This window comes from Mus caroli, unplaced genomic scaffold (assembly GCF_978045245.1).
Source record: "Mus caroli unplaced genomic scaffold, Mus_caroli_1 scaffold_8, whole genome shotgun sequence".
In the NCBI taxonomy this organism is placed as follows: domain Eukaryota; kingdom Metazoa; phylum Chordata; class Mammalia; order Rodentia; family Muridae; genus Mus; species Mus caroli.
This window is the reverse complement of record NW_028227263.1, coordinates 129,791,281-129,817,156: the sequence shown is the minus strand read 5'-3', so window position 1 is coordinate 129,817,156 and position 25,876 is coordinate 129,791,281. Positions and strand designations below refer to the sequence as shown.

The window sequence follows — 25,876 nt, the reverse complement described above, 5'->3', positions numbered from 1 at the left end:
AACAAAACAAAACAAAACAAAACAAAACAAAACAAAACAAAACAAAACAAAACAAAACAAAACAAAACAAGAAAGCTAAAAACTCCTGTCCAAGAACTTCGGGCATGTATGACCATCTGTGTTCTCAACTTCTACTACAGAGCTCAGGGAGTCTTATGAAAGAATTGTGGGTAAGATTGAAGGAGCTGGAAGGGTCAAGATCATCAGAAGAAAACCTGCAGAGCCAATTCACCTGGGTCTATGGGGGTTCCCAGAGACTGAACCACCAACAAAAGAGTATGCACTGGTTGGATCTAGGCTGCCTGTACATATGTAACAAGTATACATCTTAGTCTTCATGTTTGTCTCATGAAGACTAATTGAACCAGGGGGGGGGCTGTCTCTGACTATGACTCTGTTGCCTCCTTTTGTATCCCTTTCCCAAGTTGGGCTGCCCTGTCTGGCCTCAGTGGGAGGGGATGTACTTAGTTCTATGCGATTTGATGCACCAGGGTGGGTTTGTCCCTGAGTGGGTGAATGCAAGGGAAACCCCTTCCTTGAGGAGAGGTGACAGAATGAGGAAGTTGTAAGTGTGCAGCTGGGAGGAGAGTAGTGAGGTGGTTGCAAGAAGGATGTAAATAGAATAAATAAACAAATGAAAACGTTAAGAATATATATATTTCCTTGCAAATAATGAAGCTGGTATTCATGCAAAGTATGATAAATGCACAAATACTGAGTAATTCTTGTGCAATTTCCATAGTGTCACACTTAGAAAATTTTTCATGTCCAATCTCATTCAATAAAACTACAAATAAATGACCTATTTAAATGAAAATAAAATGTTTTAAAGCTGGAATTCTATAAAGTGAATTGGAATTTGCTGATAATACACAACAAGACAATAATAATAGTAGCAAATATATGATGACTCAAGATTCCATGGTTCTAGGCTGAAGAGATGACTCTCAAAGATGGAGAGATATTAGTAGTACTGTATGGCTTAGGCAGAGGACCTGAGATGAGTTCCTAGGACCCAAAGAAGGAAGTTTACAGCTACATTCAACTGCAGGTCCCTCGGAACCAAGGCACTCTTCTGGCCTCTGTAGGTACTACAAACAGAAAGGTATACACACCAGCACTACCACCACTACTGTTGCTACTACTAGTATTAGTAACACAAGGTTTTAAAAATTCACTCTCACAATTCCACAACAGGATTTATTCTATGACCACATCCAGGCATTCAAGATATAGAACAACCGGAACATAAACATCAGTGTTCATATATTATTTAAAAGTTTTGAAAACTTATTCCCATGGGAACATCCCTGGTGGGAATCCAGTCATTTTCTCCTGGAAAACTTTATCAAAGGCTTCAGCTTGGGCTACTATGAAGTGATTCTTCCAGTCCCCAGTTGTGCCTGTAAAATGTGAATAAGATATATAGGTGGATTAATAATTGTAACACTGCACTAGCTCTTCCCATCATATGCTTTTACCTTCTGTTTGATAATGATTACACAGTTAATATGCTACAACCACTCCAGTAGTGACTCATATTACAGGTTTAGAAATCTGGAAGCAGACTTGAGGCACAGTATCAAGGAAAGAGCCTCCTGGAACCTTGGCATTCCCATAGCTAGAATGCCCCAGATTTCTCTCTGCAATATTGTGAAGGGTCTTGCATGTTTTCTTGTGGTGTTTTACCGGATAAGATTTAGAAGTCTCAGGGTAAGCTTAGCAAAGTATATTTAGAATCTTCATTACAGCCAGGTGTAGCAGACTACATTGCATATTAGAAGCAAGTTGGTGAATTCTTCTGAGAAATGGAGATTCCCTACAGATACTTAACAGCCAAGTTACACTCATATGCAAGAATTTACCAAGGCCTAGGAAATAGGAGGGTTGTGGTATTGCATTATTCATGAGAAGGTCTGCTAGAGCAGAAAGCCCTGGTGCTAGCTTTCACAAGGCTCAAAGGAGAAGGACAAATTGTAACTATGTTGTGAAATCCTTACCTATCATTAGCTGACTCTAGACAGGGCTGTTCTATCTTTATTCTAAATATTACCTGGTTCCTGTAAGTCTTTTGAAGTCATTTCTCTGTTTTGTGCCATGTACTTCAACGTATTTTGCCTGCTGTGACACCCTACTCCTTTCTTTTCTGTATTATATAAGAGTGGTGTTCGATTTGTGACAATACATTCAGATTCAGCACACTTTCTCCTCTCTGTGTCTGTCAGTGAATTCTCCCAGACTCCATGCTCACCTGTTGGAACCTTGATTCCCATGAATTGAGGGGGGCCGACTGAACCCTGTCCTTGGCATTAATAAATCAAACTATCATTTCCTGTAGTAAATCTCTCTCTCTCTCTCTCTCTCTCTCTCTCTCTCTCTCTCTCTCTCTCTCTCTCTCTCTCTCTCTCTCTCCCTGAAACAGAGTTTCTCTGGCTGTCCTGTAACTCACTTTGTAGACCAGGCTGGCCTGGAGCTCAGAAATCTGCCTGCCTCTGCCTTCCCAGTGCTGGCTGGGAGTAAAGGCATGTGCCACCATGCCCTACCGAAAATTTCTTAAGTCCTGAAATCATATATGCAAACTTCACCCTCTGTCTAAATTATGTCCTACCTTTTCCTCTCTCACCAATATGCTAGACAATCTAACAGCAGCAACAATGGCTTGATCTTTTTATATATATACAGATTATTCCTGCTTCCCATCAAACCTGTTCCTATCATGCTATCCTACTCAGCAGGTTTTATCATGTCAATGATCCAAACAGACTTCAAGTGTTCTGTCTACTTCTTAGTATTTACTTATAGAAGTAAATAATTTTAAAACAAGTTTTAACTAATATCTTAAAGTAGTTTCTACTTATGTGTGTGTGTGGTCACATGAGTGCTGCAGATACGCATAGTTATGAGCAGCATTTCAGCTGCAGTGGACCCAGTCCCTCCCAGCTGAGGGCATTGAAGGACTCTGTTTCACTCATCCATGGTGTTTGGTGATACATGAAGATCTGTATAATTTCAGCCCCTGTCCTATGTAGCACTGTGTCTTATGAACATATATTGTTTTTCACCACTCCATTCCAGAATGTCTTTAGTTTGAAACTTAGAGATCAATCAACTGCTCAAGCTGTGTTGTATCTTCCTTCACCCTAGAGGGCTAATATTTTTCATATAATTACATCTTGGTCTTTGTCTCCTTATTAATGATACTGTAACCTTCTCTTCCCATCTTTCCTCCATTTCAATCTAGCAGGCCCCATCATTGCTTTATTTCCTAGCTGTGACACTGTTATATGTACCATGCATTTATGCTTTGAATATACACACAGAATATGCATCTAATATATTTGAAAAGAAAGTGATTCTGATATTACTAAATTGTTCATTTTACAAAGAGTGCCAAACATATAGGACATACTCAGTGTGGGATTTTCAAATAAATTCATGAATACCTGAGAAAAGTATAGTCAGTGCTCCTATTTTGCTGATGAGGAAAAATTAGTCTTTGAGATGTTATCATTATGACAGTGATGGGTGTGTATTTGAATCCAAAAAGAATGACAATAGAAGCCATTCTTTTCTTTATCACATACTTTCTTTCTGTATCATCACATAAGTTAATTTTAATTCACCAGAGGTCTATATTAAAGAAAATATAAAGAATTCATAAAAATGTAAATCCTTGATACAGCATATGGAAATAATATACTATAATTGATATGAATGTAAAATGTCATCTAATGAGATGGTACCTATTAATATCCATTGTGCTCTCAGGTTCTTTCTTTTCTTTATTAGAATACGTTTTCTTGTTTTTGACAGCATGCCTGGATCCTGATAAGCCAAACCAGATAGATACTAGACTACAAGTATCTCAACAAATTCAATATGGATTCCCAATGGAATAAATCAGTCCATCTGAGAAACCACATCTTTGGAGGTACACACATGGAGTTGTAAGTTCACCTATGTGCAAATTCTGTGCACCTTATTTTAATTTTATTTTCTTTCCTTATTTCTAAAAATCTCCCCAATCTTTTGTGTGTTAGATGGCAGGATAACCCTAACATGTGGTGGCTTAACTCTTATTGAAAAAGAACTTCCTTATAGTTCTGGAGGCTGCAGATCTCACATCAGAGTATTGTCCAAACCTTTGTAGGATTTTCTTTTTGGCCTGAAGATGGCAGGTTTCTTCCTCTGTCCTTGGGTCATCTTCCCTTTTTGACTCTGATTAATGTCTTCTGAAGATACCAGTGAAAATGATCAATGGCCCAACTACTGTGTCCATTAAACATATACTCTGAAGCAATGGGTACAGGGAATTTTGAGTGTTGCCAGAATATGTATCCTATACATGTCTTGATTGTGGCATTGTCTTTACAAAGTCTTGTCAACCAAACAGGGGCTAAATATCTCTCTAGTGTGCATTTCCTGCAGAGCCTAAATATTGAATTATAATGACTACAATTGCACGAGGAAAATCATTGCTTGGAGATTAAAACCAGATGCATCTCAACAACTTGAATGATTGAGTCTCTGGGATAAAGCTTACAAAGTAGCTCTGCAGAGGCAATAAAAGATAATTTCTTGTGTCTTGAGATGAGAACAATTAAAGGATATGGGAAAATAGGTCTAGTGAATTAGCATTATCTTTGATTTGCTCATAGTTTGATGATTCAAAACTGGCACCAATGTGATAGAGGAATTGAGAAGACAAATATTATCTTTATATACATTTTACTTTCAAAGTTATTTCCAGACATATCCAATTCATCATTGTCTATAATGAATTAGTGAAGCAAGTGGGTAATGTATTTGGTGTCCCCCATCAGTGACCTGGTTTCCAGAATTCCCTGGCTTAAAGGATATTGGTGTCACACTAGTATAAGAAAAAATAATCCCCCAAAATAAAAGCTGTCTTTAAATGCAAAAAAATCATATGCTACATATAATCACTTTGATAATTAAATTTCAAAAGATTAATGAGGTCTTATCAAGTATTTTGGCCGAACTATATTATAATTAGTGTGTATGTATGTATGTATGTATGTATGTATGTATGTATGTATGTGTTCCTGTTATCATCTGTGCTGCATGACAAATAGTATTTCTATTCAGAAGAGATTAAATCCAAGTGTGGTCTCATCCTAAAAGAATCTTCCTGGAAAAGCAGAAACAACAGTTATCTTCATGGAATTTTGTCTTAAATTCCATTCCATCTGCTGTGATTTGTCTCTGCTAAAGCTTTTGCTTGTCAGTTTCCTTATTCCTTTGCTGTTAACAGAGCTACTTCATTCCTTCAGGTATGTGATAACTAACTTTTATTTTCTTAGAATGTTTTTTTTTTAACTAAAACTTTTTTTTTTAATTTTTTTATTTATTATATGCAAGTTCACTGTAGCTGTCTTCAGACACTCCAGAAGAGGGCGCCAGATCTCTTTACGGATGGTTGTGAGCCACCATGTGGTTGCTGGGATTTGAACTCTGGACCTTTGGAAGAGCAGTCGGGTGCTCTTACCCACTGAGCCATCTCACCAGCCCTCTTACAATGTTTTAACTCTGCCAAATTCTCATTCATTATAGGAAATCAAGAAACAGAACACATTGCTTAGGTGAGACATTCATTTCTAGTACAGAGAAATATGTCTCCACAGAGTCTGGAGTGCAGGAGTCTGAGGGAAGCTGGCAAGAACACTTTATTCTTTCATATGCCTTGATCTTTAGTGTATAGATTTCCATGTTCTTTTAGTGAGTGGTGACATATCTTTATGTTTAAATCTCAGTCAAAATTTCATATTATTTGGATAGTATGAGTACTAGATTAAATACAATCTGGTAACTACTTAGACTTCCTTTTTTCTACAAAAACTCCTGATATCCCTATATTTTTAGTTTCCAAATCTCACACTCCAAAGCAGTCGATGGAAGGTAAAGTCTGAAACATTTTAAGTATGGATAAAGAAAATTAAACTGATAATTTTTACTTCATTCATTTATACCCATGTTTTTATTTAGTGTTAAATATTTAATGACTGACACCTTCTTTCTTCTACTCTAAGTTCCATCTCACCTATCATTATCTAATTAGGTCTGGGTGAGGCACAAGATCTGATTCATTCTGGCAAAGTCAATCCAGAACTGTACAGCTATGAAACCACACACACAAACAATCTGTTCCCAGCATAGAAAGAGTTGGCACATAAATAAAGAGGATTGAAATTCCCTTTCCAGGAGAGATAATTCCAAAGAAGAGAGGGGTCATGAACCTATGTAATCTAAATAGGTTCGCAAATAACATCAGAATTTAACACTAGAAAATTTTTTTTAGAACTATTGGACTTGGCTTCCACTGGACAGCAATCTTGACCTGGTCAACATCTTTTCCAGCTGTTAATGTAATTTTTGTTGTCTTATGGTTATCATCTTAGATATATCTTTGCTCTAATGCATTACACTTTTTTATTTTATATTTTAGAGATGAGGAATATAATACAGGGAACTTGACAAAATGCCTCATAAAACACTGTCCTCTTTCCCATTTTTTTCATTGAAGTTATTGGACATGACCATCTCCAATCCCAAGTTCATATCCCAGAATAAATCAGCTTTGCAGAGTATTTGAAGCCCATATCTTCTCCATAAAACCATTCCCTGTTGTGTCTGTGAGAAGCTATCGGTGATGAGCAGTGACTTTCAGTACATTACCAACTACTTAGAGCTTTATTGCCACAACAAGCCCTTCACATGTTCTGACATATTCTGAAGCTAGATGATCTCTTTACCTTTTCTCATGAGCTTCAAGCCATTAGTAATCTGATCTTCCTTAACGAGACTAAAATTGGACATGTTGTTTTCTTTCATGGCTTGGAAAGAGCTGTACTTGAGGACGAGATCCAGCTCATCTGGCCCTAATTTTTTTTCCTAGGAAGTCACAGATCTTCTTTATAGTTCCCTTTGTATCCTAAAAGAAGAACAAACTGAAATGAGGGCAATAAACAGAGAGCACTGAGAGAAAAGATTAAAAAATGGGATCTGAGGATGGGGATGATCAAAGTGTTGTGAAAGGGCATCATCAAATGAGAGAGCATGAATAGGATTTAGGCAATAAAAGAAATGGAACAAAGGGAGGAAGGACTCACACTCAACATTTATATATTGAGTGTGCTTGCAATGTGGCTCATCTATGGTGTCTAAAAGACAGAGGCTGGGGATTCTTTTTAGGGAGGAGAAAATGTAAGAGAGAGATTCTCATAGAACCAAGGTTAAATTTAAACTTGCTTTTTAGAGGATCATGACCTTGAATTTGAGACCTTCCTTGTCCATCTCCATAGTGCTAAGGTCACAGGTGTGTGCTGATGCACTCACTCATTATACTGAGATTTTTTTCTTAATACAGGGCCTCACTATGGAGTTTTTCTTGTGTGTTGGAAGTTGCTGTGGCGATTAGTATATGTCAAGCTCACACAGATCAGAAATCCATCTATCTGGCTTTTTCCTTCCAAGTTCTGGAACTGAAAGTATGTACAACCATAACTATCCTGCCCTGGGACATTTATAGAAACTTATAGAAATGCTGCTAAACAATGATCAAGGCAAATGAAGACATGTGCACAAAATCCTCAGCAGATATTAATGTTAGTGCCAGATAATACTGTTTGCTTAGGCTAACTGAGAACAATCCAGATATTATGACAGTTTCATGGAATGTTCTCAATATTTATTACTTGAGAATACTTCTGAGACATTTTGTTTTGAGTAAGCATCTCAGGTGGTGGCTCAGGTGGTCATCACATTCCCAATTTTTCTGTCTCAGATCTCTAACCGTTGCAATGATGTCAGTGTACTACCACAATTAATTTAATCTTCTGATATAATCATTACAAGGTAAAATCTTAGAACAACAAAAATTGTGCTTTCAATCCTAGCCCTCCCCCTGGGGACATGAGGTTTTATTGGTTTAAAACTTTTTTTTTACATATTTATCAGAGTACTGCTTAATATTTCATACAAATGTAAACAATCATGATAATAACTGAAAAGAATGTGTTAATGGTCAGATAGAAGACTTATTGGAATGTGCAGTAGTGTGTAGCAGACAGCTGGGTAGTGATCCTTTCTTGGGAAAACTGAACTTAATGATGATTAAGTAAAAGATTCTACATATGGGAAAAAGAGTATGATGAAACTTTTTTAATTATTTAAGTTTATTTATTTTTTACACTCTATATTTTATTCCCTTATATTCTGATCCACCCTATGACTGTTCCACATTGCATACATCCTCCCCACCATGGTATCTCTATGGCGGTGTCCTCCCAAACCCAGCTGACGTCGAATCTCCATGTGTCCTTCTTTCTCCCAAGGGTTAGATGCATCATCTTTGAATGAACAGTGACCCAGAAATTCTCTATTGTATATGTGTTGATGGCCTCATATCAGCTGGTGTATGCTGTCTGGTGGTCCACTGTTTGAAAGATCTCAGGGGTCCAGATTAATCGAGACTCTTTGTCCTCCTAAAGGATCACCCTTCTCCTTTCAACGTACTCTAATTCAAAAACAAGTGTTAGCTGCTTCTGTCCATTGGGTGGGTGCAAACATTTGCCTCTGATGCTTTCATCTGCTTGCTGGGTTTTTCAGAGGGCATTCATCATAGGACCCTTTTTGTAAGCTATCCATAAACTCAGAAATAGTGTCAGACCTTGTGACCTCCCCTTGAACTGGACCCCACTTTGGGTCTTTTGCTGGACCTTCTTTTCCTCAGGTTCCTCTCCATTTCCAACCCTGTCATTCTTTCAGACAGGAAAAATTATGGGTTAAACTTATGACTGTGGGATGGGCCCACTCTCCTTCATTTGATGCCCTGTCTTCCTGCAGATGGTGGAGGTAGGGTCTATAACATCCTGCTCCCAAATGCATGGAAATTCATCTAAGTTCTCTCCCTTTGAGTCCTGAGAGTCTTTAACTTCCCAGGTCTCTGGTGCATTCTGGAGGGTCCCCCCAACCTCTTATTTTCAGAGGATGCCTGTTTCCATTCTTTCTGCTGGCCATCAGAGTTTCAGTCCTTTTCCTTCACCCAATACTAGATCAGGTTCACGTGTCCCTCCCAGTCCCCCCATACACTTTCCCTCCCAGGTTCCTCCCTTCTGCTTCCTCAGAGATAAACACTCCGAGGTCTAATTTAATTTTGAATAATTGCATCTTTCAGTTTTTGTCTGGTTGCACTTTTTCTTTTTATTAATAAATATTTTTCTCCATCCCTAGAGGGGAGCAGGTAGGTTGAGAGCAGATCTTTGGTTTCTCTCTGCCTTTCTAGATCCCATGCCTAATTTTCATCTTTTTTATTGTTGTTGTTGTTGTAATAGGTTCTTGTACTTAACTGAGTGGTAACTGTAACGTCACCTTTTTCATGTCTTCATAGTATAGTACCAAGAAGTTGTCCCATTCTCTCATGGACAGCCAGCCACGGACATGCTCAAACCATGATCCATATATAACTGTGTGCAGGGAGAAGTGGAGTGTCAGTTACAAAGCACTAACACAGGGTATGCTTGACTTTCTTCATTTTCTGAAAGCAGCAGCAGAAAGCTTCACTAAGAAAAATCTAACTAGTCTGTATTTATAGCATTAAACATGATGTTTGAGGTTAACACAGATATAGAGAACTGATAAAATCAAGTTCATTATCAAACTCATTACCACACAGCTTTACCATTGATGCCAAGAGGAGATATTCTACTGTCAAGGTGCAAGGACAGAGGTGTGTGCTGGGGGAAATCTATCACAACAATACAGAAATCTAGAGGTGATTTCTGTAAATTCCTGCCTCCTGGTGAGGTGTATGAAGAAAACACAACGATTTGATAACAGAGATGGGAGAACAGTATTTTATATGGTGTTGGAAAGAAAGATTTCCATCAGTAAAGCAACCTACTGGCAGAAATCTAATAGATGTATGAATCAAAGCTATATGACATCATTAATAATCATCTCAACAAAGTTAGTTAAGGGGATCAGGCTCCTTTGAGTGTGTGTGTGTGTGTGTGTGTGTGTGTGTGTGTGTGTGTGTGTAAGAGATGGAGAGAGAGAGAGAGAGAGAGAGAGAGAGAGAGAGAGAGAGAGAGAGAGAGAGAATATGTTTGTGAGGTTTTAGAGTATATAAGAGAACTATATAAGGCACTGCCAAGTGGGGAAGACAAGAGACAGTAATTTCAAGAGAATATCTCAACGCAGCATACCTATGTCTACAATTCCCTTTGGGAGTATATAGGGGTATCATTTCCATTTCTCAATTTTCAATTTTCAGTCCCTGATTTTTTACATAGTGCTCTTTTCCTGAGTTGAACTCACATGCTGCAATATAGATGTGCAAGGTCAGAGGTGTCCAGTAGTGCAATAATGACACAATTGTTATGGGGTTACTTAAATGATGTCTGATTGGATTTGAGGCTTGATCCTTGAGATGGAATTCATGCCTGGTACTATAATCCTGGTCATGAACCCATGGTTGATGATGTCATATTTCCAAACTAGGATTCCGACTGTCAATTTACTAAATGGTCATATTGTCAAACTACAGTTTAAATATTTGTATTTATACCCATAGATTTGTGCTGTTCTATATCTTTGTTAGAGATTAGTTTTGCAACTATCTCTGGCTCAGGAAATACCATGGAACAGGAAGTAGAAATTAAAAGCTAGAGAATGTGGTGGAATGCTTTGAAATTTGGAATGCTCTGTAAATATTGTCCTTTGAATATAAATTAGCTGTTATGCAAATGTGCTCATATCACCAATGGTTGCCTAAAGAAAAACTGCATAACATAAAGCTGGTTAATATTCCAGGATGCATGGGAGAGGGTTTCCTGAATCTGTACTCCTCACTGAGGATCTATTTGCAGTTAATGACTGCTAGATGAGAAAGACTTCCACACCCTTTTCATATAGGACTACTATTATGGTTCTAGTGCCCACATGGACGGCCCCACATCCATGCACATATGAACATCACAAATTAGCATTAGGGGGTTGTATTGTTTTGAAAAAAATTAAGTTCCACTATGGACATATTATGTGATGTATAATGTGTTGGAATACATACTGGCAAATCTGGCAGAATATGATATAACATATTCAATTTTTATCTTTTGAAGAATAGAAATATTATGTAAAAATCACAAAAAATTTGAAAACTAAATCAAGCACAAACAACGGACATAGGAAAATCTAATGCTTGTCTAAATAAAATTCTAAAAGCAGATAATTCAGGATGAAGAAGCCAATATATGATGCCAATTCACTTTACTTTTGAAGGACACCAGTTCCAATATCTAAGACATATTTATTCCAAGAATGAGTTTTTAAATCTTCTTCAGAAACCACCTCATGATGAATTTTCATGATAGTTTAGTTCATCTCTCATCCACTATCAGAAAAGTGTATCCATGTAGTAAACAGAGATTAAGTCACAGACCCACAGCTCCTATTGGTACAGACAATATGAGACTTTGGAGTGGTGAGCAGTAAAATTGGCTTCTATATTAAACCTTTTGCTCCAATGTTTAGGTATCATATTGGATGTGGATGTGACATATTATAGAGGCAGAGGTGGTGGATGACTTGAATAAACAGTGTTTTATGAACACATCATGGCTGTTGGACACATTAACTCAGCAGTTGTGACAGTATGTGCAAGACCTGTGTAAGCTCAAGAGAGACTGAGTTCCTGCATGGAGCAAGAGGTTGGTCATGATGTGCCAACTATGAGGAACTACTAGTGACTGATGGCTTCCTGAAGAGAGTCAGTTTATTTCTGAGTGTTTATCCAACTACATTGAATATTCATACACCCAAAGATGTATAGTCAGAATTAATTGCAATGGATGGTTTTAAAAAGCAACAGGACTGGAGAGATGGCTCAGGATTTTAGAACACTTGCTGCTCCCACAGAAGATGTTGGTTTAGTTCCCAGTACCAACATGGTAACTCACTATCTTCTGTAACTTCAGTTCTAGAAGATAATTTATACCCCTGGCCATCGTGGGTAATGCTCTCATTATGGTTCACATACATACATGCAGATAAAAGACACCTAGACATAAAATAAAACTAAATCTTAAAAAGATAATATACAAAGTTGGATGCTTATGGGATTAGAAGCAGTATAAGGGAGGAATCAGGAAAGGGAATGAATGTGATAAAAATACAATTTATGCGATTATCAAAGAGTTAAAAGATATATTTAAAAACTTTTATACAAAGAGCACAGAGATACTGAGTTAACTCAAAGAACATTAGTCTTGTAGCCCTTGAGAAGGAAGATCAATGAAAAGAATACCTCATTTTACAGCTGTATACACAGAGATTCAGAGAATATAGTAATCCCTAGAAAGTTGAAGTAAAAGAAATCATTTATACGATTTATTTTATTTTTTATTTCCATATATGCCTATGTTATGTTTGTGAGATTGCATGTATGTATGTTTTTATTTGCAAAAGAGAGAAGAGGATGTCAGTTACTCTGAATATGGAGTTATAGAAAATCATCACCTACTCAGGGTTTGAGTGTGGGGATCCAGACTCTACTCCTCTAAAAAAGCAGCAAGTGCTATAGATCACTGAGCCTTCTGTTCAGTTCCTAATGGTATCATTTTTAAAAGAAAGACATGAGCAACTTTACTGAACAAAAAAGTAGAACTTAGCAAAAATTCGAAATTGTAAATGAAATGAATAGATTTTTAAAAGGGAATGAAGGAATTGTTTTATGGCTCAATGTATAAAAGTGTTTATCATATAAGCCTTATGATCACATCTCATTTTCTGTAACCTGAATAAATCAGAAGGAAACAAATGACTCCACAAAGTTGCCCACAGATCATCACTGATGTTCCGTGACATGTGTATCCACACAGACACTATGCACACATACATCCCAGATAATAATAAAGAAAATATCATTAAAGGAAAAAAGAAATAGGAAACTGGACACAATCTATAAATACCGGGAAGACAGTCCTAATTAGGAATCATGTAGATACAATTGGCATGTGTGTATGTATGTAAACATTGTCCTGATTATTAATTGAAGATATAGAAGGATAATGTATATTGTGAGCAGCATCATTCCTTACTTAGTGGGATCCTGAGAAGTATAGATGGAGGAAAAATCCAAATGAAGGCCAAAAGGCCATGACCTATATATTTATTCTCTTCTTGATCATGACTGTGTAACAAAGAAAGTACATTGAAATCACTGAGATCTGTTAAGCCATACATCTCAGAAAAAGAGAGGATAGGTGTCCGCCTGACCCGGGAGGGCTTTGCCTGAGCATCGGTGGGAGATATCTTGGCTCCGGAACTCGCTAAAAGTAGTCTGCACAGGTGAGAGTGTGGACTACAGAAGCTAACAGTTTCTAGTATAGGCAGGAGCCACAGAGCTTCTGAGGCAGCCCCCTTTTTAGGCTCCAGACATCCAGGCACCTTCCCTGCCAGAGGATAGGTGTCCGCCCTGCCAGGGAGGGCTTTGCAGGAGCACCTGGGGGAGCCATCTTGGTTCCTGGATCCCTCTGAGACTAATCTGTGCAGGTGAGAGTGTGGACTACAGAAGCTAACAGCTTCTGTGACAGGCTGAAGCAACACAGCTTCTGACACAGGTCCTGTTTTGGGCCTTCATCTTTGGCCAGGAGGGAGGTCCAAACACCAGATATCTGTGCACCTTCCCTGTAAGAGGAGAGCTTGCCTGCAGACCATTGAAACTCAGACAAGAGCTAGTCTCCCAGTTCTGCTGATAGAGGCTAAAAATCATGAGGGAAATAATCTCTAACCGGAGACAACTATAACAACTAACTCCAGAGATTACCAGATGGCGAAAGGTAAACGTAAGGATCTTACTAACAGAAACCAAGATCACTCACCATCATTAGAACCCAGCACTCCCACCGTGCCCAGTCCAGAGCACCCCAACACATCTGAAAAGCTAGAACCAGATTTAAAAACAAATCTTATAAAATTTTTAAGCATTTTAAGTTTATTATAAAAAAACTTCAAACAGAGAAATGGATACAGAAAACGTGGTACATTTATAGAATGGAGTGCTATGCAGCTATTAAAGCAATGAGTTTATGAAGTTCTTAGATAAATGGATTGATCTGGAGGTTGTCATACCAAGTGAGGTAACCCAATCACAAAGGAACACACATGATATGCACTCACTGATAAGTGGATAATACCCATAAGTTTAGAATCCTTCTTAGAAGGGGAACAACATAACCATGGAAAGAGTTGTAGAGGCAAAGTTCAGAGCAGAGCCTGAAGGAACAACAATCTAGAGACTGCCTCACTTGCAGATCCATCCCATGAACAACCATCAAACCCAGACACTGTGGTAGATGCCAACAAGAGTTTGCTGTCAGGAGCCTGATATAGCTGTCTCCTGAGGGACTTTTCTAGTTCCTGGCAAATACAGAAGTGGATGCTCACAATCATCCATTGGATGGAGCCAAATGTCCCTAATGAAGGAACTAGAGAAAGTACCCAGGGAGTTTAAGGGGTTTGAAGCCCCATAAGAGGATCATCAATATGAACTAACCAGTACCCCAAAAACTCCTTGGAACTAAACCCCCTATCAAAGAAAACACATGGTAGAACTTGAGGCTCTAGATATATATGTAACAGAGGATAGCCTAATTAGTCATCAATGGGAGGAGAGGCAGGCCCTTGTTCCTGTGAAGGGTCTATGCCCCAGTATAGGGGAATGCCAAGACCTGGAATAGGAGTGAGTTGGTTGGGGAGTAGTGGAGGTTGAAGGGGATAGGGGAGCTACAGAGGGGAAACTATGAAAGGGAATAACATTTTGAAATGTAAATAAAGAAAATATCTAATAAAAAAAAGAATTGACATACAAGAATAATTGAACCTTCACATGAAATATTACAATTTCAACATCACCTCAATTCACTATCCACCACCAAAACCAAAACTGTATTAGTAGACTTAGAACGAAAACAATAATTAGCTATGCATTCTCTTTCAACACTTTTGCAAATTACCTGCAACAAATTCTTTCTCATCACTTTATATTTATGCTTTCTTTTATTTTCCCAAGGCTTCATAAATATTCTTTCTTTTGAAAATATCATTCTGACTGGAGTAAGATAAGCTCACAAAGTAGTTTTTATTTGCATTTCCAGGATGGCTAATAATGTTGAATGGTTTAAAAATTGGAGATGAGGAATTTGTTTTTCTTGTTTTGGTTGCACTATTAGGTTCCATGATACAGATTTTGCTCCAGTTTTTTTTTCTTGATTTTGAATTTTTAAAAATCTTTTAGACTCTAGACAACCACAGACCGTGAACATGTAGATTGGAAAGGTTTTCATCCATTCTGTAGCCTGCATCTTCACATGAAAAATGAGTTACATTGGTTTATAGAAGCCTTTTCTTTGAGCAAGGTCCTACTTGTCCATTATTTGCCTTGTTGTCTGAGTGGGATGAATCCTATTTAGCAAGTCCTTACCTGAACCGATATACGACTTTTTCCTTTAGCAGTTTCATAGATTTGAGTCTTCTGTTGAGGTTCTTGATCCACTTGATATTGGTGTGTGTCTGTCAGGCTGTGTCTATCCTTCTGTGTCTGTCGGTCTGTCTATGTGTGTCACTGTTTATATGTTTGAGGGATGAGGGATTATATGCCCCAGTACAGGGGAATGCCAAGGCCAGGAAGCAGGAGTGGGTGGGTTGGGGAGCAGGGAGGGGGGAGGGTATAAGGGACTTTCAGAGTAAAGTAGAAAAGGGGATAGCATTTGAAATGTAAATGAAGAAAATATCTAATAAAAATAAAAATAAAAAAGAAGATATAGACTCACTCTTCTACATACAGCAATCTAGTTACCAATTTACTGAAGAAATTGTCTTTCTTAAATGTATATTTTTTTAATTTTGCCAAACAAAAAGAACCATCAGTTGTGTTAACATATTGTCTTGTTTTTCTACTCCATTAATCTCTATGTCTGTTTTTGTAACAGTCGAATGCTCTCTTTAATATCTCTGTAGTATAACTGGAAATAAGGTACTGTTTTTTCAAGATCAATTTGATTAACAGAATGATTTTTTTATTTGCTTTCATATGAACTTATTACTGATTTTGTTTTTTATTTGGACATTTCATACATGTATAAATTACATTCTAATATTCATAGCATTCACCTTCTCTAATCTCCCTCTGCCTTTATTAACCTCTATTCCCTATATTCTCTTTTAAAACACTCATATCTCTTTATTCATGACTCATTAGTATAACCATGTATAGGATTTTCTGTGAAACTGTAGAGTTGAACTACCCATTGAAACCTATTAAGGATCTCAATTGGTATAAAACTGAAGACAGTGGCTTCCTATGACCCAGAATCCTTCAGTATCTGGCACTTCAGCAGGGATTAGTGATGTTCCATGAGTCTCCTCCCCAACCTATGACTAATTATTGATGAATGCCAGTCTTGTACAGACCCATTGCAAGCAGCTTCAAATGATTTTACTTGCTGCATTTAGTCTGCCATGTTCACAAGCCAGTATTTTATAGCACTTCTCTCTTTATCTTCAGCTCCTACATTCATTCCACCATCTCTTCTGCAATAATATCTAAGCATGAGAAGTGGATGTGCAATATACCATGTAAGAATGAACATCCTACCATTCTGAACAAATTCAATTTTTTTTTTAATTCTGTGGATAATGACATTGAAATTTTGATTGGGATTGTGTTGGATCAGTACATTGTTTTGGAGGGATGGCAATTTTTTGTAACATTAACTCTTCTAGTTTTAGAGCAGGAGATTTTCTATTTTCTACCTCTTAGTGTCTGCTTCACCCTGTTGAAAATTTCACTGTAGAGGATATATCACCTCTTTCTTGTATTAATTTCTTTTCTACTGCTGTGATAAAACACAATGAACAGGGCACGTTATAGAAGGAATGTTTTGTTTGGGGTTTATGGATCTAGAGAGACAAGGGTGTATCATCATTACTATGGCTGGAAGTATGACACCATCCAAGTAGACAGAGTATTCAAGCAGCAATTTAGATCTCACAAGTGAATCCATAAGCAGGAGGGAGAGAGATCACTCAAAAACGTGCCAGTTATGAAACTTTAAATCTCACTCCAGTGACATATTTCCTCAAGCAAGTTCACAGTTCATAATACTCACAAAATATTCACCACTTCGGGATCACATATTCAAATGCCTGAAATTTATAGGGGACATCTCTTTCAAGCAAGCAAACGGTGATATATTTATTCTGGGATATTTTCTTTTGTCTTCCTTTTTATTAGATATTTTCTTTACTTACATTTCAAAAGTCATCCCCTTTCCTGGTATCATCCCCCTCCCCAGAAATCCCCTTATACCATCCCCTCTCACCCTGCTTCTATAAAGGTGTTCTCCCACACACCAACCGCTGCCACCCCACAGTGACTTTGAACACTGGGGCATTGAGTCTTCACAGAACAAAGGGTTTCTCCTCTCATTAATGCCCAACAAGGACATCCTCTACTACATATGTGGCTGGAGCTATGAGTCCCTCCATGTGTACACTTTGGTTGATGGTTTAGGCCCTGGGAACTCTGGGGTCTGGTTGGTAGATATTGATGTTCTTCCTGTGGAATTTTAAATCCCTTTAGCTACTTCAGTCTTTGATCTAATTCCTCCATTGGGAACCCAGTGTTCTATCCAAGCATCTGCCTCTGTATTTGTCAGGCATTGGCAGAGCCTCTCAGGAAACAGATATATCAGGCTCAAGTCTAAGTGGATCAAAAAACTCCACATAAAACCAGAGACACTGAAATTTATAGAGGAAGTGGTGAAGAGCCTCGAAGATATGGGCACAGGGAAAAGATTTCTGAACAGAACACCAATGGTTTGTCAAGAATAGAGAAATAGGACCTCATAAAATGCACAGGACACTGTAAATAAGACAAAAAGCAACCAACAGAACAGGAAAAGATCTTTACCAATCCTAAAGCTGAAAGGGGGGATAATATCCAATAAATATAAAGAATACAAGAAGTTGAACACCAGAAAACTAAGCAACCCTATTAAAAGATGGGAGCTAAATCAGTTTGGCAGTTCCTCAGGAAATTCGACTTAGCAATACCTGAAGATCCTGCAATACCTCTCCTGAGCATATATCAAGAAGATGCTCCAACATGTAGTAAGGACACAGGCTCCACTATGTTCATAGCAGCATTATTTATAATAGCCAGAAACTGAAGAGACCCTTGATGTCCCTCAACAGAGGAATGGATACAGAAAATGTGGTACAGTCACAGAATGGAGTACTATGAAGCTATTAAAAACAATTGACTTCATGAAATTCCTAGACAAATGGATAGATCTGTATGATATCATCTTGAGGTAACCCAATCACAAAAGAACACACATGATATGCACTCACTGAGAAGAGAATATTAGCTCAGAATTTCATAATCCTTTTTTGAAGGGGATCCAAATACCCATGGAAGGAGTTACAGAGACAAAGTTCATAGTAGAGCCTGAAGGAAAGACCATCCAGAGACTGTTCAACTCGGGGATCCATCACATTAACAACCACCAAACCCAGACACGAGGCAGATACCAACAAGAGCTGGCTGACAGGAGCCTGATATAGCTGTCTCCTGTGAAGCTCTGCTAGAGTCTGGCAAATACAGAAGTGGATGCTCACAGCCATCCATTGGATGGAGCACAAAGTCTGCAATGAAAGAGCTGGAGAATGTATCCAAGGAGCTGAAGGGGCCTGTAGCCTCATAGAAGCAACATCAATATGAACTAACCAGTACCCCCCAGAGCTCCTTGGAACGAAACCCCCAGTCAACGAAACCCCCAGTCAACGAAAACACATGGTGGAACTTGTGGCACAGGATGGCCTATTCAGTCATCAATGGGAGGAGAGGACCTTGGTCATGTGGAGGCTCTATGCCCCAGCATAGGGGAATTCCAGGACTAGGAATGAGAGTTGGTAGGATAGTGTGCAGGCAGGGTGAGGGGATAGGGGATTTTCAGTGGGGAAACTAGGAAAGGGGATAACATTGGAAATTTAAATAAAGAAAACTTATCATAAAAAATTTAAAAAATAATACATCACTACTAGGTTTTCTTAATGAACATAAATAGAAAAAGTCTTTTTGTTTGTTTTGTTTTTAGTAGAGTTTACAATCTTTGCTCTTACTGAGGTGCAAACCCACAATAAGAAAAATTTTTGGACATTGGAGGTCTTTGTAATAAGGCCCTACTTCAATATTCCTCACATAACCAAAGGTTATACCTCCATATTAGCCAAGCTAAGAGTTGAAAAATCAGTTGTGCCAAGGAACGAATTGTAGGCATGATTTTTCGATACAGATTTCCTGCTATGGTCAAAGTTATTTGACGTGAGTGATTGTCTTCATTCTCAGCCCAAAAGGATCAGGTTACACTCATTTAAGAAATGGTGTGATATTAAGATGGTTTATCGATGAAATCATTCATGAACAGTTTCAATGTAGAATGGTTCTGCTTGGAGGGTGGCACAGATATTAGGTGTGGTTATGATTCTGTTTCCTTTGCTTTGATGATTTTAAAAAGCATACATCTCAGATTAAGAATAACTTATACAATTCTTTTCTTAAAAATGGATACAATAAATATATGTATCCAAGCAAAGCGTTTAGTCTCAATCTTTGCTGTTCTCTTATAAGCCATCTTTCAAATTAGTTGTCTATATTTCTTTTGGCCACATAAATAATTTTGAAATATGTAACCTGTTCTGAAAATCATAGTATAGATAAAACCAACAAATAAACAACCCTAGTAAGAGAGAGGTTGAGGTAGGAGAAGCTCAGGGAAAGATAGGGTTGTGTACAAACACGAAGAAAGTTTATATGGATTGCATAATTTTGGACCTATTTTTCCAAATACCAAACTAGAGAGACTACTGGATTGCATCTTACTAATTCCTAATTTTTTTATATTTTTGAATTTCAATAGATTAGGATATGTTAGTAATACTAATTTTCAAATTAAAAGATATCAGGGAAAAGTGATTGTTACTTCGTGGTATTTTTGTTGTTAGAGGTGGAATTATGTTTGTGTAGGTTTGTTAAAAGATTACTTTCTTGCTTCTTTTAGGGTGTAGTTTCACCCCTTGTGCTGGTGTTTTCTGTTATTATTTGTAGGGCTTGATTTGTGGAAAGATACTGTATAATTTTGATTTTGTCATGGAATATCTTGTTTTCTCTCTCTAGGGCATTTGTGTTTTCTTATGGTCTGTATGACATCTGTCCAGGATTTTCTAGCTTTCATAGTCTTTGGTGAGAAGTGTGGTGTAATTCTGATAGGTCTGCTTTATATGTTTCTTGACCTTATTTCATTAACGCTTTTAAAATTCTTTGTTTAGTACATTTGCTGTTTTGATTACTATGTGATGTAAGGGAGATATTTCTTTTCTGGTCCAGTCTATTTCGAGTTCTGTAGGTTTTTTGCATGTTCTTGTGCATCTCTTCCTTTACTTTAGGGAAGTATATATTTGCTGTATGTTATCATAAAAAAATAGATGAGAGCTAATAATGAAATGATTAAACAAAGTGTTTCAGGCCAATGGAACTAGAAAAAGCAAATATTGCTGATGTAATCTTACAAAATCATAGTTGACTTGAATCAATTCTGGTGAGAAATGATAAACATCATTTTGTATTGATTAAAGGAATAATGCATGGAAAGGACAGGGCAGTTGTAATTACAGGTCCACCTAGTTCTACACAGAACATACTACTAGATATACAGTAACAAACAGTAGTCTTACTCTGAATGGTTAACACATCATCTTATTAAAAAATAAACAATATTAAATGATGTCCCGGATAAAGCAGGCTTAACAAACATCTATAGAACACTAAATCTAAACAGTGTAGAATACACATTGTTCTCAGAAGCCTATGGAGCTATTACTCAAATATATATATTTATTTATTCTTTATATATATATATATATATATATATATATATATATATATATATATATATATAAAGAAATTATTGACCAATATAAATTAAAATAATTTCTTATATTCTACTTAGCAATAATAAAATGGTTACAAATAAATAAAAAGAGAATCTCCAGAATGCAAACTAACTCACGGAGATTTAACAACTCACAAGTGAATGATGAAGAAGTCAAGAATAAAAGGACTCATATAATCAAATGAAGATGGAAATAAAACAGCATTTAACCTATGGAATAAAATGAAAACAGCCCTAACAGGGACATTTAAAGCTCAAAGTTCCTCCATTAAGAAATCAAGGTGATTTCTAATACAGTAATTAATGTTCAACATGGAAATTTGGAAAAAGAACAAAGCAAACAGCGAACTTAGTAGCTGGAAAGATATCAGTGACCTCAGTGTAGAAATTAAAGAAGGGAACAGCAGGAACAAGAAACACAATATAGGGAGTTGATGAAACAGTTATATTCTTCAAAATATAACGAATATTGATCAAATCTTATCTAAACTCACCAAAAGAATAACAAATGCCAAAAGCAATACAGTAAAACACAAAAGAGGAGTCATTATCACAGCACAAACGAAATTAAGAAAAATTTTAGAGTTTACCTTAAAAATCATATACCACTATGCTTGAAAACATAAAAGATATGGATGAATATATGTATATATACATATATATATATACATATATATATATATATATGTGTGTGTGTGTGTGTATGATAAATATTACATTTGAAACAATTAATGAGGTACATATGTGAGGAGGCTCAGCAGTTCATAGCATCCCCTGTTTTCTATAAGACAAGGATTCAGTTTCTAGTACACCTGGAAGTTCACAATGCCCTATTAAAATATAGACACTAGTTTTCCTCATAAGACTGCTTTCATTGTGTCCCATAAGGTTAGGTATGTTGTAGCTTCATTTCATTAATCTCTAAAAGGCCTTTAATTTCATTCTTTATTTCTTCCTTAACCAAGTTATCATTGAATACAGTGTTGTTCAGCTTCAACGTTTATGTGGGTTTTCTATTATTTATGTTGTTATTGAAGGTCAGCCTTAGTCAATGGTGATAGGATGTATGGGATTACTTCAATTTTTTTTTATCTGCTGATCAGCCATCTTTATAATAGCCAGAAGCTGTAAAGAACCCAGATATCCCTCAGCAGAAGAATAAATACAGAAAATGTGGTAAATTTACAGAATGGAGTACTATGCAGCTATTAAAGACAATGAAGTTGATCTTGTATCCCAGGTCCCTCAGAGACCAGTCTGCATAGGAGAGCCTGCAGACTGCAAAAGCAACATAGCTTCTGGGACAGGCCCCTTTTCGGGCCTTCATATTCAGCCAGGAAGCAGATCTGAGATCCAGACATCAGTGCTCCTTCCATGTCAGAGGAGAGTACTCTGAGACCACTGAGACTCAGGAGAGAGTGGGCCTCCCAGGAGTGCTAACAGAAGCAAACAGAATCACAGGAGGAACAAGATACAGTCAAAAACAGCTATAACAACTAACACCAGAGATTACCAGACGGCTAAAGGCAAACATAAGAATCTTACTAATAGACGGCAAGACTGCTCACCATCCTCAGAACCTAGCACCCACAACTCCGCAAGTCCTGGGTACCACAAAACATCCGAAAAGCAAGATTCAGGTTTAAAATCATATCTCATGATGCTGGTAGATGATTTTAAGAAGAAAATTAATATCTCACTTAAAAAAATATAGGAGAACATGGCTAAAGAGGCAGAATGCCTTGAAGAGGAAACACAAAAATCCCTTAAGAATTACAAGAAAACACTGCTAAATGAGTAGAAGCCTTTAAAGAAGAAACACAAAAATCCCTTCCAGAATTTCAGGAAAACACAACCAAACAGGTGATGGAACTAAACAAACCCATCAAAGATCAAAAGAAGGGAAGTAGAAACAATAAAGAAAACCCAAAGGGAGACAACTCTTGAGATAGAAACCCTAGGAAAGAAACCAGGAGTCATAGATGTGAGCATCAGCAACAGAATACAAGAGATAGAAGAGGGAATCTCAGATGCAGAAGACTCCATAGAGAACATGGACACAACAATCAAAGAAAATGCAAAATGCAAAAAGATCCTAACCCAAAACATCCAGGAAATCCAGGACACAATGAGAAGACCAAACCTATGGATAATAGAAGTAGATGAGAATGAAGATTTTCAACTTAAAGGGCCAGCAAATGTCTTCAACAATATTATAGAAGAAAACGTCCTTAACCTAAAGAAAGAGATGACCATTAACACACTAGAAACCTACAGAACACTGAATAGACTAGACAATAAAAGGAATTCTTTCCAACACATAATAATCAGAACATCAAATGCACTAACAAAGATAGAATATTAAAAGCAGTAAGGGGAAAAGGTCAAGTAACATATAAAGGCAGACCTATTAGAATCACACCAGACTTCTCAGCAGAGACTAATAAATCCAGAAGATCCTGGAAAGATATTATACAGACCGTAACAGAACACAAATGCCAGCCCAGGCTACTATACCCAACAAAACTCTCAATAACATAGATGGAGAAACCAAATTATTCCATGAAAAAACCAAACTCACACAATATTTTTCAATGAATCCAGGCCTTTAAAGGACCCAACATTTTGCAGCTTAGAGAAAACCCACCTCAGGGAAAAAGGCAGATACTATGTCAGAGGAAGAGGCTGGGAAAATTTTTCCCAGCAAATGGTCCGAAGAAACAATTTGGAGTAGCTATTCTAATATCGAATAAAATCGACTTCCAAACCAAAGTTATCAAAAAAGACAAGGAGGGGCACTTCATACACATCAAAGTTAAATTCTACCAAGATTAACTCTCAATCCTGAATACCTATGCTACAAATGCAAGGGCAGACATTCATTAAAGAAACTTTAGTAAAGCTCAAAGCACACATTTCACCTCACACACTAACTGTGGGAGACTTCAACACACCACTCTCATCAATGGATAGATCCTGGAAACAGAAACAAATCAGAGACACATGGAAACTAACAGAAATTCTGAAAAAAAAATATATATATATAACATTTTATCATAAAACAAAAAGATATACCCTCTTCTCAGCACCTCATGGTACCTCCTCCAAAATTGACCATATAATCAGGGACAAAACAGGCCTCAACAGATACAAAAATATTGAAATTATCCCATGCACCCTATCACATAAAAATGGACTAAGGCTAATCTTCAAAAACAGCATAAATAATGGAAAGCCAATACTCATGTGGAAACTGAACAACACTCTACTCATTGATACCTTGGTCAAGGATGAAATAAAGAAAGAAAGACTTTTTAGAGTTTAATGAAATTGAAGCCACAACTTTTCCATCCTTATGGGACACAATGAAGGCAGTCCTAAGAGAAAAATTCATAGGCCTGAGTGACTCCAAAAAGAAACTATAGAGAGCATACAGTTGCAGCATGACAGCACACCTAGGAGCTCTAGAAGGAAAGGAAGGAAATTCACCCAAGAGGAGTAGATAGCAGGAAATAATCAAATTATGGCTGAAATCAACCAAGTGGAAACAAAAGGAAGTATTCAAAGAATCAACGAAACCAGGAGCAGGTACTTTGAGAAAATCAACAAAATAGATAAACTCTTACCCAGACTCACTAGAGGGCACAGGGACAGTATCCTGATTAACAAAATCAGAAATAAATACGGAGACATAACAATAGAACATGAGAAAATCTAAAACATCATCAGATCCTACTACAAAAGGCTATACTCAACAAAACTGTAAAACCTGGATGAAATGGACAATTTCCTAGATATATACCAGGTACCAAAGTTAAATCAGGTTCAGATTAATGACCTAAAAAGTCACATTTCCCCTAAAGTAATAGAAGCAGTCATCAATAGTCTCCCAACCAAAAAAAGCCCAGGAACAGATGGGTTTAATGCAGAGTTCTATCAGACTTTCAAAGAAGACTTAATTTCAGTGCTTCTCAAACTATTCAACAAAATAGACACAGAAGGTAGTCTATCCAATTCACTATACGAAGCCACAATTGCTCTGATACCTAAACCACATAAAGACCCAACAAAGAAAAAGGACTTCAGACCAATTTCCCTTATGAATATCAATGCAAAAATACTCAATAAAATCCTCCCAAACAGAATCCAAGAACATATCAAAACGATCATCCATCATGATCATGGAGGCTTCATCCCAGGGATACAGGGATGGTTAAATATTCAGAAATCCGTCAATGTAATCCACTATATAAACAAACTCAAAGACAAAAACCACATGATCATTTTGTTTAATGCTGAGAAAGTATTTGAAAAATCCATCACCCATTCATGATAAAAGTCATGGAAAGATCAGGAATTCAAGGCCCATAACTAGACATAATAAAAGAAATATACAGCAAAGCAATAGCCAACATCAAACAAAATGGAAAGAAGCTGGAAGCAATCCCACTAAAATTAGGGACTAGACAAGGCTGTCCACTCTATCCCTACCTATTCAATATAGTACTTGAAGTACTAGCCAGAGCAATTTACAACAAAAGGAGATAAGGGGGATACAAATTGGAGAAGAAGAAGTCAAAATACCATTATTTACAGATGATATGGTAGTATATATAAGTGACCCTAAAAGTTTCACCAGAGAATTCCTAAAGCTGATAAACAGCTTCAGTGCAGTAGCTGTATATAAAATTAACTCTCTACACAAAGGATAAACAGGATGAGAAAGAAATTAGGGAGAAAACACCCTTCAAAATAGTAACAAATAATATAAAATATATTGGTGTGACCCTAACTAAGGAAGTGAAAGATCTATATGATAAGAACTTCAAGTCTCTGAAGAA

General features: G+C 37.1%; 1 pseudogene; it reads right to left on the bottom strand.

Moving 5' to 3' along the window:
- Positions 1-1,178: 1,178 nt before the first annotated feature.
- Positions 1,179-25,876, bottom strand: part of LOC147003516 (sulfotransferase 2A1-like) — a 34,672-nt pseudogene continuing 9,974 nt past the window's right edge.